The sequence below is a fragment of the Pseudorca crassidens genome, chromosome 7 (genome assembly GCF_039906515.1).
Source record: "Pseudorca crassidens isolate mPseCra1 chromosome 7, mPseCra1.hap1, whole genome shotgun sequence".
Lineage (NCBI taxonomy): Eukaryota > Metazoa > Chordata > Mammalia > Artiodactyla > Delphinidae > Pseudorca > Pseudorca crassidens.
The window spans coordinates 23,943,474-23,957,530 of NC_090302.1; the positions used below are offsets into that span (position 1 = coordinate 23,943,474).

General features: G+C 50.2%; 1 protein-coding gene and 1 long non-coding RNA gene across 9 annotated transcripts in view; one reads left to right on the forward strand and one right to left on the reverse strand.

Moving 5' to 3' along the window:
- Nucleotides 1–14,057, forward strand: part of PTPN3 (protein tyrosine phosphatase non-receptor type 3) — a 107,144-nt gene that overhangs the window by 7,414 nt on the left and 85,673 nt on the right. The window contains exon 2 of one of the 8 annotated variants that reach the window (XM_067743699.1): nt 432–645. The exons of 5 other annotated variants lie outside the window; for them this stretch is intronic. The gene's annotated coding sequence lies outside the window, so the exon portion shown is untranslated. Of the gene's footprint in view, nt 1–431; nt 646–7,053; nt 7,202–10,550; nt 10,569–14,057 lie in introns of those variants that run through there. 2 more of the 8 variants (XM_067743703.1, XM_067743705.1) reach the window with 2 other exon arrangements.
- LOC137226993 (uncharacterized) lies at nt 12,069–13,995 on the reverse strand. Its single transcript, XR_010944643.1, has 3 exons — nt 13,860–13,995; nt 13,556–13,675; nt 12,069–12,364 (listed from the first exon to the last, which is right to left on the reverse strand). It is a non-coding gene; the product is annotated as an uncharacterized lncRNA (long non-coding RNA).

The following is a 14,057-nucleotide window of genomic DNA, read 5'->3' on the forward strand; positions in this document are numbered from 1 at the left end:
ACAGTTTTTCCATGGATGGCAGTGGGAATGGTTCAGGCGGTAATGCGAGCAATGAGGAGGGATGGGGAGCGATGCGGAGGGGTGGGGAGCGAAGGGGAGCAGTGGGGAGCGATGGGGAGGGATGGGGAGCGATGGGGAGTGAAGGGGAGCGATGGGGAGGGATGGGGAGCGAAGGGGAGCAGTGGGGAGCGGCAGATGAAGCTTTCCTCGCTCACCCACTGCTCACCTCCTTCTGTGCTGCCTGGTTCCTAACAGGCCGCGGCCCAGTATCGGTCTGCAACCCGGGGGTTGCGGACCCCTCCTCTAGATCCGTGTTCCCACAAATGGCAAGGTTTTATTCTTTTTTATGGCTGAGTAATGTTCCATTGTATATATACACCACATCTTCTTTGTTCGTTCATCTACCCTGATATTCTTTTTTAATAACACAGCTTTCCCCACAAAAGAGAGGCTTCCTCCAGGGATAGTGAGCTGCTGTCTCTGCAGGAATACAAGCGGACGCCGGGCCATGGCTTGGCAGGGACGCTAGAGTGGAGAACAGAACATTTGGTGAGGGGCAAGACTCAGCCTGCACGTTCCTCCTGACACTGAGTGCCTTCTCCAAATGCAACTCTGACTTCCCAGGCCGAGGGGCCCAAGAATAAGGTAACTAGAATTTCTAATCCAAACCAGAACGTTTTGAGAATAAATGAGGAGCTGTTAATAATTGCATCTAGTCAAGTAACTTCAACTTGGCCTATCCTGGACAAATCAGGATATGTGGTCACTCTACCCAAAGGTGACTTTGAAGTTGGAGATCAGTGCCTGGGGATCAGCCTAGAAAACCCTCTAGCAGTAGGAATTTTCTGCCTGGACAAAGTGAAACTCATCTCCCTGGCATTGCCTGCCAGGCCCATATTAGTGGCTTTGGTCCTCTCTGTGGTTGCACCTCCCTTGGTGTGCCCCTCCCAGCCTTTCTCCTGCTACATCCACTTTGTTTCAGCCCTCCCCTCACCTGTTCCTTCCTGCCACAGGGACTGAGAGAGCCTGGAACATCACTTCCAAACCCAGGCTGGATGGAGGAGGGGGGATGGGGTTTGTGATACATGCACGGGGGGAAAACAGGCCAGCTGTGCTTCCTACTGACCCAATTTTAATGGAATTTAAGAGCCAGGGTGTGTAAGTGAGGTATGGCTGGAGACCAGAGTTTCCCTAGACCTAATCTTTCCCACCCGGCCCCCGCCACGCTCACACTTCCACCTGTCTTTCGTGCGCAGACACCCAGGTTCCTCTTCCAGCCCTAGTTCTGAGATCAGAACCGAGTTGCTGGTCTTTGGCAGAGGCACGGAAGCAGCTGGCATTGGGGACCCAGGCACAAGAGGATGGGCATTGAATGACTAGAAGGTGCAGAGAAGGACTTGGATGCAGAGAGACCAGGCAGGAAACCAGCATCTAGGGAGTCTGGTAACAAGGCCAATACAGGGTCATTTATCAGGAAGCCTAGAGTTGCAGTATTGGTCACAGGGGCAGGCACTGGTGTCTGATTAGTCCAGTTCCTTAACTCATTTTCTGCCTAGCAAAAAACACGAACTCTGCCTTCCTGGATTAAAAAGTGTAGGCATACCTCATTGTATTGGGCTTCGCAGATACTGTGTTTTTTACATTGAAGGTTTATGGCAACCCTGCATCAGTCAGGTCTCTCGGTGCCATTTTTCCAACAGCATTTGCTCACTTCGGGTCTCTGTGTCACCTTTTGGTCATTCTCGCAATATTTCAAACACTCTACTGGCAAAAGGTAATGAGTCACTGAAGGCTCAAATGATGGTTAGCATTTTTTTTAGCAATAAAATATGTTTAATTAAGGTATGTATATTGTTTTTTAGACATAATGCTGTTATACACTTAATAAACTACAGTATAGTGCAAACATAATTTTTATATGCACTGGGAAACCAAAAAAATGTGTGTGACTCTTTTTATTGCGATATTTGCTTTATTGCGGTGTTCTGGAACGGAACCCACAGTATCTCTGAGGTATGCCTGTTTTATAGGGTGAAAATGTGAAGGTATAGAGATTTTCTGGGGCATCCTAGTCCTGTGGACTTCAAGAACATGGTCCAGTGCAGTATAGTGTTTTTATAACTCCAGGCATTGGTGGCTTTAAGGGAAAAGCCAGTTAGAATTTCTAGTTATTAGAATGCAAGATACTAGCACTTACTGAACTTTGGAAATTTTTCTGGTTAACTGTGATACTATGTTTACTGGTTAAAAATGTTCTCCCCCACCCCACCCAGGCATAGCTATGTAAAAGCATTGAGTTTGAGGTCACCTTTTACAGGACAGAGAGGGTCACACAGTGTCTGAACTGGAAAGGACCTCAGAAGAATCTTTTCCAGCTCCCTCTCTTTACAGGTGGGGAAACTGAGGCATGCTCAGGGCACACAGATAGTCACAGAGCAGGGACTGGTACCTGAATCATATAGTTTCCAGCCCCCAGATCTTGGGTGTGTTTTCTAGATATCATCTAAGGAAGTTTATTAAATAGACTGTATATTTCTATCATTTTGTTAACATCTTTTGGCATTTGTCTAACTGTAGAAATAAGCTGTATTGGCATCAAAGTATTAATAGTTGTGCATTTCTTGCTCTTTTATGTAGAAGTTGCTAGGCTGATTTTTTTTTTGATTAATTTATTTTTGGCTGCATTGAGTGTTCGTTGCTGTGCTCGGGCTTCTCATTGCAGTGGCTTCTCTTGTTGTGGATCTCGGGCTCTAGGCATGTGGACTTCAGTAGTTGTGGCATGCGGGCTCAGTAGCTGTGGCTCGTGGGCTCTAGAGCACAGGCTCAGTAGTTATGGTGCACAGGCTTAGTTGTTCCGCGGCATGTGGGATCTTCCTGGACCAGGGCTCAAACCCATGTCCCATGCACTGGCAGGTGGATTCTTAACCACTGCACCACCAGGGAAGCCCTGCTAGGCTGATTGTTTTTTTTTCGTTTTTATGTAAGAAGATGATATATACCTTCCATTGAGTTTCTGTATTCTGTACTACTGTTTCTCAAACTTTAGCACATCAGAATCGCCTTTTAAAACACAAGCTGCTATGCCCCACCCGCAGAGTTTCTGAGTCAGTGGGTCTGAATCAGACTCAGGTGAGGCCTCAGAATTTGCATTTCTTTTTTTTTTTAGCACTTTTTTTAAACTTTTTGGCCAGGCCACATGGCCTGCGGGATTTTAGCTCCCCGACCAGGGATCAAACCTGTGGCCCCTGCAGTGGAAGCCCGGAGTCTTAACCACTGGACTGCCAGGGAAGTCCCATAATTTGCATTTCTAACAAGCTCCTCAGTGATGCTGCTGGTCCAGAGACCGGGGACCATCCTTTGAGGATCGCTGCCCCAGGCTTCGTGATAGTTCCAGATGGTGTGCTCTGTGCTTTACAGCCAGCTGGGCCCTCCTTGCTGCCCAACCAGCCCTCTGTCCTCCCTGTTGCTCCCATGCCAGCCAGCCTAGCTTCTCCACTCTCTCTGGGTCTCCTACCTGTTGCCCCCCCCTCTCCAGATGACCCCACCACCTGTGGCCCTGGGATGCTCAGGGCCGTCTGGAGGGAGCTTCCTCACCTTTCCTCCTCCCTCCTTCATTTTCTCTTTCTTCCTTTCTTCCAGTTTGAGAAATGAGTGTCTCTGGCTCTGGCTTACCTCTCCACTTCCAGTTGAAAACTGTCCTCCCATCACCAAAAAAAAAAAAAAAGCCTTCTCCCAGCCCGGCCTTACCATTAGGTCACCGCCCCATCACTCCCTTCCTTTCACTGCCAAGCCTGCTGGCGGAATAGTTTACAGTCGCAGAAAAAGATTGGCTCTCACCTCTCTTGACATAGACATGCTATTCAATTCCAGAAGTTCAGGTTTTCTATACCTATGCTGAAAGAAAGACAGTTTTTTTAAGGGTTTTTTTTGTTTGTTTTTTTTTGGCTGCATTGGGTCTTTGCTACCGGGCGCGGGCTTTCTCTAGTTGCGGCAAGCGGGGGCTACTCTTCATTGCAGTGGGCGAGCTTCTCATGTGGTGGCTTCTCTTGTTGTGGAGCACGGGCTCTAGGTGTGCAGGCTTCAGTAGTTGTGGCATGTGTGCTCAGTAGTTGTGGCACGCAGGCTCAGTAGTTGTGGCGCGCGGGCTCTAGGGCATGTGGGCTTCAGTAGTTGTGGCTCAAGGGCTTAGTTGCTCTGCAGCATGTGGGATCTTCCCGGACCAGGGCTCGAACCCATGTCCCCTGCATTGGCAGGTGGATTCTTAACCACTGCGCCACCAGGGAAGTCCCAGAGAGACATATTTTTTTTATTTGTGGTAAAATACACATAACATAAAACTTACCATTTTAACCATTTTTAAGTGTATATACAGTTCCGTGGCATTAAGCACAGTCACACTTGTGTGCTACCATCACCACCATGCATCCACAGAACTCTCTTCATCTTACAAAACTGAAACTCTACCCACTGAATACTAACTCCCCATTCCCTCCCCGACCCCCCCACCCCATCCCTGGCAGCCACCCTCTACTTTCTGTCTCTATAATTTTGTCTACTCTAGGTACGTCATATAACTGGAATCATGCAGTACTTGCCGTTTTGTGATTGGCTTATTTCACTTAGCATAATGTCCTCCAGGTTCATCCATGTTGTCACATGTGTCAGAATTTTCTTCCTTTTTAAGGCTGAGTAATGCTCCATTGAACGTACATACAACATTTTGTTATTCAGTCATCTGTCAATGGATGCCTAGGTTGCTTCCACCTTTTGGCTATTACAAGTAGTGCTTCTATGAACATGGGTGTACCGAAGGACACAATTCTGATTAAAGGGGGCTTGCAACCTCAGGTGAGATGTTTAGGCATTTATTTATCTAGCAGTCTCAGCTTTATCTATCGCCTGCATCCCCCAGCCCATTGTCCCCAGGCTTCCCCACCTGCCCCTTGAGCAACACTGCCCTTGCTGTGATGGCCAGGAACCGCTCACTTGTCAAGGTCAGTGGCATTTCATCACTCAGACCATTTGCTCTTTGTGCCGATGCCCCCCTGCTGGGGCTTCTGTGATGCAGCTCCCCTCCTGCCTCCCCACCCACCCTGGCTCATCCTCTGCTCTCTGGCTCCTTTTCCCTCTGTTCTGTCGTCCTGCAGGCCTTCCTGGGTGAGCACTCCTTATCCCATCATCAGGGGCTCACAGGTCTGCTCCAGCCTGGTCTTCTCTGTGTGTGTATCACATCTGAACATCTCCCCCTGAGTGTCCCCAGGTCCCTCTTCTGCATGTGCATGTCCAAAGCAGAGCTCTGCACCTTCCTCCTTAAAAATGTTCTCTCTGTAAGTGACGTGTCTTCCAGCATAGAAACCCCAGGGTCTCCCTTCACTCCTACAGCTGCACTGGACAAAGCCCTCCCATCACACCTCAGCCCCTCCTCCAACCTGCCCCTCCTTCCCCCCACTAAAACTGGGTGGGTTCACACACTTCTCCCATTTGCCTCTCTCCCCAGTGGGTCCCTAACATTTATACCTGCTTCATGTTGTTGCCAGAAAGTGTTCCCTGCAGAAGCACTAAGATCACCTCTTCTCTGCGGGTCCCATGTCGCCTGGCTCCCTCCGGCGTTGCTTTCCCCCGTCTCTCCCCCTAACCCTGCTGGTGATATGCTCTAAGCCAGGGCTTCCCAAGCGTTAGTGCTAACATGCAGATTCTGATTCGAGGGGCCTGGGGGGTGGGCCCTGCCTTCTGCATCCCTACCAGGCCCCCCAGGTGGTGTTGAGACTGTGGCCAGAGACCACATGTTGAGTAGCTGGACTCCAGAATAGATCTGTGTATGACAAAGTGTGTATCACAAATAAAGTGTTTTTGGTCTATAAATAATGCAGGAATTTAAAATTTTTGTGTTGTAATTTTAACGTTTTCTGTTTTATACAAAGTTAATCTTAAATTTTTTCGATCATAAGGCAGATTCCCTTGTTGCAGTGACTATTTGCTACTAAAAGACATTTTCAAAGACTAAGAAAGGCTTTAGTTTCTTAAGAGTTACCATATAGGTCCAGGTGAATGAATATATGGGGGGTTGAGAACGTTTCCCCATTAAAGGGGTACATGTTCGGGGTCGGGCCCCCCCTTGTGAGCATCCCCAGGGCAGAGACCTTCTCTTCCTCAGCTCCATCCCCAGGGCCCTGCTGGGCCTCCTCAGGATGTGGGCTGAAGGGTAAGGAGGCAAGTCGAGGCCTCCTCTTGGAGATGATGGTGGAAACTGGTGATTTGATGTGGGAAGACTGGGCTTGGAAGGGAGCCCCGTCAAAGGAGGGGAGGGAAAGGGTTCTTGGCAGCTGGCCTTGTTGAGGCCTGTTTCGTGACTTTTAATAGGGTTTTGCTGTGGAGGAGCCGCTTGGGAGAAAACTGCTGGTGGAGGTGTCCCCTGGTGCTGGGCTTCCTCCTGGAGAGGGCAGGGGAAGGGAGGGGAGGGGAAGGGAGGGGAGGGGAGGGGAAGGGAGTGGGGGGGAGGGGAGGGGAGGAGAAGGGAGGGGGAGGGGAGAGGAGGGGAGGGGAGGAGAAGGGAGGGGGAGGGGAGGGGAGAGGAGGGAAGGGGAGGGGAGGGGAAGGGGGAGGGGAGGGGAGGGGGAGGGGAGAGGGAGGGAGGGGAGGGGGAGGGGAGCGGAGGGGAGGGGAGGGCAGGCAATGGAGCCGAGCAAACTTGGGGGGCTCTGACTGCATTGGCTGCTTCAGGAGGGTCGGAGAAGCATGTCTCAAGTGGTGAAGGATCAGGTTCATGAGTGAGGGGAGGGGGTGGATGTCAGGGAAGGGGGTAGGCGTTGGGGGCCAGCCTGCTCCAAAAGCTTCACTGCTCCTGCTGTCCCATTAGTCTCAGCAATTTAGTCCATCGTTGAAGGGCTTCATGATCTGGCCCCTGCTTGCCTCTCCCACTGTTCTGTGACTTTCCCCCTCGTTTCTAGGTCTGGCCAAAGGACTGTTCCCCGTTAAAATAGGTGTACCACCTCCTCCTGAGCCCTGTGGTGTGCACTGTTATCTCTTGGTGCAGGTTGTAAGCTGGAGCTGTCTCCGGACCCCCTCTCACTAACTCCGTGACCCCAGCGAGCCTCCTGGCGTTTTGATGTCCTCGTTTCCACAGTGGGGATGACAGGCGTCCCCGCCTCACGAGGCTGGGTGAAGATTCCAGGATGACAAGGGCTTCTCCCAGTGGCACATGGTGATTACTCAGGAAGTACTGGTGGTCCATCACTGCCTGCCATCTGTCCCTCTCAGTGAGCTTGTCAGAAGGACCTTAGCGTGGCACTTGTCCCCAGGTGGAGCCCCGGTCTCAGATGGAGAGGGCTGTGACCCATGCATGCTGCCCTGGGCAGGGTGGGGCCAGAGTGATGCCGTTGTGGGGTGGACCCCCTGGGGGTGGTGTGTCAGCTCACTGCGTGGATGTTGAAGACACCAAGAGTTGGCAGCTGGCAACAGAGTGAAAGGAGGAAAGCTGAAGGCCTGGGGGAGTTGAAATGGGTCGGCGAGCAGGACCTCTCAGGCTTTAATGTGCAGGCGAACAGGATACCGTAGGCCTGGGGCCGGGCGTGAGATTGCGCATTCCTAACGGGCACCTGGGTTGATAACAGTGCTGCCAGTCTGGACACCACCGTGAGTGGCATTGGTCAGGAATATGACACATGGTGGCGAGGCTCATGGAGAAGAGCATATGGAGGAAGTGAAGTAAGCTCAGCTGCGTGGCCGTCTCCCCAGCCCCGTGGAGCACGTGCACCCAGGCGTCTGGGGTGTGGAGGGTTAGACGGGAATCAGACTGTGGGTGATGGACAAGGGGCAGCAGGAGCCCCTGCAGGTTTGGGGATAAACGTTGGGTGATTTGATTTTGCCGTTTGATACTCCATCCTTCAAGGTGTAGTTTTGCCATTAGAATCCCCTTAAAAGCTGTTTGCATGGGCTCGAGGATGAGCTGTGGTCATACCCTAGACAAAGCCCCAGCAGCCAGTGGCACACACCTGACTTAACAGAAGCACTCCCCACACTGGAAGGTGATGATTTGATTATTCCTGCATCTCTCTCTGAGACAGCCTCTTCCTCACCTCTGAACCCCAGCACCTGCCGTGGAGCCTGGCCACAGCTGGGGCTCATTAAATGTCTGTGGCATCATAGGGAGTGAGCTCAGAGTGTTCACGCAGGAAGAACACATAAAGCCCTGTGGCTGAAAGAGCGGGGGTACCAAGCACTGAGTCAGGTGCCTGGGAGAGTGGTGGTGTGGATGGGAGAAGATGGTGTAAGCCATCAGCAGGACCTCAGCTAAACGTGCCAGGACCGTCTTCGGAAGATAGAACAGGGACTCGGAAAGGATGAGTGCTGGGGATCTGGATTGGGGCATCCGTTGTGAGAGATGGGCTGTGGGTTTTCTGGAGTGGTGGAGGCTTCAACGGGAGGATGGGAATTTCAGCCAAGAAACCACTGGTTTGATCCAGGAACCCAGAGCAAACCTGATTTTCCACTTCCTTCAGGAGAGGGCAGGTGTCCAGATTTATGCAAATGGAGGATTAAGAAATCTCTCCCTGTGCATCGGCGTGCCATAAGCAGCACTTCCCAAGGCTGGGTGGAGCCAGCAGGTTGAGGCCCATCGTGTGGCAGGGGCTAGAGACACAGCTGTTGGCATGTTGAACCTCAGCCATGGAAGGAAGGGCCCCCTGAGGCGGGGGTCTAACTCCCTGAACCTCAGACCCCTGTGAGTTGGGGTCAACCTTATTTTGCTGAGAAGGAAATGGAGTCTCAGAGAGGTTCAGCAACTTGCCCACAGTCACACAGCTGGGAGGCAGAGGAGTCAGGCTACAATGTGGGTCCGTGGGCCAGGGGAGTGTCAGGTGGGGCAGCCCAGCCTGGGAGCGGGGTTTCTGGGGGAGGAGTGACAGTTATGGCAGCGGGGCCAGGGCTGGGGCAGGGTGGGGAGGGCTGCGGGTACCAGGCGCTGGGGGCAAGCGGGAGGAAGAGGAAGAAGCAGGGTCAGGTGAAGGCAGAAAGGGGCGAGGAGGTGACCAGGTGTCACGGGAGGGAGGTTTAAGCAGTTACACACCCTCGGCTCGAATGAGGTATCGGGTGACAGCATTTTAAGTTCTATCAGTTTGATTTTTGAACTCTTTCTTGCTCATGGAAAACTTAGGCACTACAGAAAATTTGAAAGAATAGACAGACTAACAGTTTCCACGGTCTTGTGAGTTCCTTCATACTTTATACAATGACTTATAGTTGTGGTCACACTGTAGGTACACTTTTGTAACCAGCCTTTTTTACTTAATATTCTAACGTTTTCCATGTCATTATGAAGTCTTCATGGATATCCGTGGCTGTTTTATGATTTACTTAACTGGCCGTCTAATCTTGGAAATTGGCTTTTTTGGTGTAATTTTCAATGTTATGTCTCTGGGAGGAAGATCTTTGCAAATAAAACTTTCATGTATGGATGTATCCTGACAGTAGGTTCCTAGAAATGGAATTACTGGTCAAACCACCTCCCAGCATTGTTGGAATGATATGCTGTTAGGAGTGCTGACACGAGCCTTCTAGGAGTGCAGGTGTCAGCCTTGTGCACACTAGCTGTTCACTCAGTGCATGTGTGTGTATCTCACAAGCATTTATTAAGTGCCTGTGAGGAGAGACTCCATTTTCTGTGGCCAGGCCAGCACCGTAGCGGCTGCCGGCATCTTGGGCTTGGCTGGGACGTGTGGGAAGTTTGATGACACGTGATGTCCCAGCTCTGCCTGCCCAGGAGCCCGGGACAGGCAGCGCTCTGTGGCCGCGGGGTTCAGGCAGTGCTCACGCGCGGGTCTGGAGCTGCCTGCCTTCCCCACTGTCACGCTTAGGGACATGGAAGTACTGAGTGTGATGCTCCCATTTTGTCCTTTTATCCATGTCATTCGCAGATACTCAGGCTTGCTAGGCACTGCTCCGGGTGCTAGGGGCACAGCAGTTAACAACAAAGTCCCTGCCTTTAAGGAACTTCCATTCTAGTGGGAGGTAGGGACATGGGAATTGGGAGGAAACAGTCAGTGAACATACTTGATATGTCTAGCGGTGATAAACACTAAGGAGAAGGGTGCAGTGAGAGGTCTGGACGGCCTCACTGATAAGACACCTGGCTCGCTCAAAGACACTTAGAGCGACCCAGGTGGAGGATGTCTGAGAGAAGGGAGTTCCAAGCAGAGGGAACAGCAACTGCGAACACCGGAGGTGGGAACGAGCTTGTAACAACTGGGTACAGGGCAGGGGCAATGTGGCTGGAGCAGAGAGTGAGCAGGTGACGTGCTACGGGAGGCAGACAGTGAGGGGGCCCTCGTGTAGCAGAATGAGATCCAGGACCCGGAGTTCATTTTTCCATTGGCAGGTTTTGGAGCCAGAGGACCATCTGGAACAGTTGAGGCTAACCTGGTACCGTTCTTAGATTTCCAGTGGGTGATCACGCAGGCCTGTGTTTGGTGGGAAAGCTCTGGGAGTGGAAGCCCAGGCTTTGGGAAGTCACTGGCTCCGTCAGCCCTTTGGTTTCCTCCTCTGTGCGATGAAGGACTTGAACTAGGAAACTGGTAAGGGCGTATTGAGCTTTCCAGGGCTGAGACCCTCTGTCCTGTTCTCAGTTAAGTGCTGGTTAGATCTTGGATTGTTTTAGTTGAACTAATAAGAGTATGTAAGTGCAATTGTTGATACGTATTTACTTCTTAGTATGGATGGCCGATCAGGTTTACTTTGTTACAGATAAGTCTTTCAGCCAGCTGTGGGTGGTCTTATAGTAGTGACGAGAAGCAGGTGGGGGATGGAGGGTACTCCCCCCCACCAAGTGGGTTATCCACTCAACTGTCCATTTATCCCACAGTTAATTATTGAGCACTGCTGGGTACCAGGCACCGGGTCGTGGTCTTTAAAAGACCCAGACCCTGCCTTCATGAAGTTCACAGTCTAGTGCAGCAATGCTAGCTCTGCCAGAGGTTCATGGTGGGGAGGGACCCTGGTCAGAAAGACCAGGGTGCCTCCTGCCTCTTGCCATAAACAAAAATTAAGTCAAAATGGATCAGTGCCCTAAATATAAGAGCTAAAGCCATGGAACTCTTGAGAAAAAACAGGGATAAATCTTCATGACCTTGGAGTTAGCAGTGGATTCCTGGATATGACACCAAAGCACAAGCAACAAAAGAAAAATAGATAAATTGACTTCATCAAAATTAAAAACCTTTGTGTCTCTAAAGACATCAAAAAAGTGAAAAGACAGCCTACAGAATGGGAGAAAATATTTGCAAATCCTATCTGGTAAAGGTTTAACATTAAGAATATATAATGAACTCCTATAATCCAAATTAAGATAAACAACCCAATTTCCAAATGGGCAGAGGACTTGAATAGACATTTCTCTGAAGATCTACAAATGGCCAATAAGCACATGAAAAGTTGCTTAACATCAGTAGTCATTAGGAAAATGCAAATTAAAACCACAGTGAGCTATCACGTGACATCTATTAGGATGGCTATTATCAAAAGTATAGGTAAGGATGTGGAGAAATTGGAACCCTCTTATATGGCTAGTAGGAATGTAAAATGGTACAGCCTCTGTAGAAAGCAGTTTGGTGGCCCTTCAAAAGGCCAAACATAGAATTCCTGTATGACCCGGCAATTTCACTCCTAGGTATATACCCAAAAGTAGATGTTTGGACAGAAATGTCATTGCAGCACTATTTACAACAGCCAAATGGTGGAACCAGCTCAAGTGTCCACAGATGAATGGATAAACAAAATGTGGTCTCTCCATACAATGGAATATTATTCAGCCTTGAACAGGAATGCAGTTCTTATACATGCTACAGCACGGATGAACCTTAAACATTATGCTAAGCCCACTTATGAAATACCTAGAATAGGCAAATTCATAGAAAGTAGATTAGAGGTTGCCAGAGGTTGGGGGAGGGAGTAGGGAATTATTGCTTCATGGGTGCAGAGTTCCTGTTTGGAGTAATGGAAGAGTTCGGGGAATAGATCGTGGTGTTGGTTGCACAACATCGTGAATGTAATTAATGCCACTGAATTGTACACTTAAAAATGGTTGAAGCGGCAAATTTTATGTTCTATTTAAACCACAGTTTAAAAAAAAGACCAGAGCAGGTAGTGCTGTGTCTGGGGGGAGTACAACTTTGTCAGGAGCCACTGGGTCTGGGTTCCGCTCTGTGCCGGGTCACCTCGGGCATGGTCCTTGCTGTCTTTAGCCTGGATCCCTCTTCTGATGTGGGAGCTGGACGAGATGACACGTGTAGTCTCTGGTGGGTCATGGGTGGTCAGGAGATGCCTTCCCGTCCCCTTTCATTCCATCCTTCCCAGTGTAAAAGGATTGTTCTACCTGGTAGAAAAGACAACAGTAAATCTGTTGGTTTTGCCCAAATTATCATTAATTATCTGCTCATCTGTTCTGCCTTTTTTTGTCAGGTGGTGGTCTAGCCACTTCCTGTCACCCTGTGGCCATGCATCTTTGGTGGCTGGGGTTTTTTTCCTCCCTAAAGCAGGGCTCATCTGGGCCCAACTTCCTGACATTCGTGCCTGCCCTTGATCACTTGCTCCTTCTTCCCTACTCTCGTTTACTGTGGGTCCTTTTTGGAAGTCTGAGCCCTCCTAATTAGAAGTCATCTGAGCACCTAGCCATGGTTATGGTTCCACTTGGTGGAATACTATAAAACTGTAACAAAAAATGCCAGTGAAGTGTTTGAAATACCTGGACAAATGTTTCATTGGGCAATGATGGGAAAGAGTAGGCTGTATGATTATATAGACATGACGAGTACAGCGTAAAAAGCAAACTAAAACCCTCCCGAAACAAGACAGCGCTGTTGGTGTTATGTGACATGAGTGTGTCGTAGCAGCTGGTCTGCTGAGCCGCCCGCTTCTCCTTCCCTCCAGGGTTAGCTGCCTTCCGGTGCTCAGAGCCAACTTGTTTTTTTCACAGCCATGGAGGTAGGTAGGTAGGTTCTGCGCTGCCCAAGCACCTCCCTTCGCCGTATGAAAGAACTTCAAGGTTTGGATGTTGTGAGGTGGTCCTGGATCCTCCTGGAGACCCACTCTCCTGCCACACTCAGGATCTAGCTGCCCCCCCGCCCCCATTTATCACTTCCCCCCACTTCGTGGCTGCCCCCATGAGATCTGTTGCTTGGAGCCAACATGTGTGCCCCAAAAGTGAGCGGGCAAGGATCTGGTTGAGCTCAAGTTCATTGAGAAACCCAGTCTCCTGGGGGCTGCAGTGCGCCTGGGCCTGCATCAGGAGTCCTCCAAGTTCTGAGATCCTTGGAGGCAGGTGCCGTGGAAGGGGGCTGGCCGGCCACTCTCGGGATCTCCCTGGAAGGAGAGCTGTTAGTCACGGGGTAGGAGAGGCCCAGGCCAAACCCAGGGCCTGGCCTCAGGAAATGAGGTGGCCCACCCTGCTCTCCCGCGGTTAATAATTAACTCAGGGTGGCTGCCTGTCGAGCTGGAAGGGCCTTTAGACGTTCCGTGCACTCACTCCAGCCTACGCCTTTTGTAGAAGTGAGAGGAAGTCACTTACTATGTTTCCACAATTCTGAAAGATTCGTGTTCCATGTTTTAACTTCTCTGAAATCACGATCTTCACAATCAAAGGGTACTTTGGATGTACTGTTCCTTTAAAACAACTCTTCTGAAACACCTGTTGTCATTTTAGAACAGAGGGAAGATGGTAATAAATACCCGGTCATTACTCAGGTTTCTGATGTTGCAGAGTTAAAGGCAAAAAGGGTTTTTCTGGACCATTTCCTCCCTAAGAGGAAATTTACCAAAATGCGAGCTGTGGGGAGGGTTGATGAAGATTATCTCAAAGGGTAAGAACATACCTGGAGTCAGTAAATTGCAGAAACAATAGTGATTAAGTGGAGCCTTTTCCCTCCAGTGAATCACCTGTAGTTCACCTTCCTCCGGTCATGCAGGACGGGGAGCTCAGTGGGGAGGTGTGTGATGCCCTGAACTGAGCTTGGGACCCTCACCCCGTTTGGCGGCTGACTGTGTGACTTGGGCAGGGTTCTCTGAGTCTC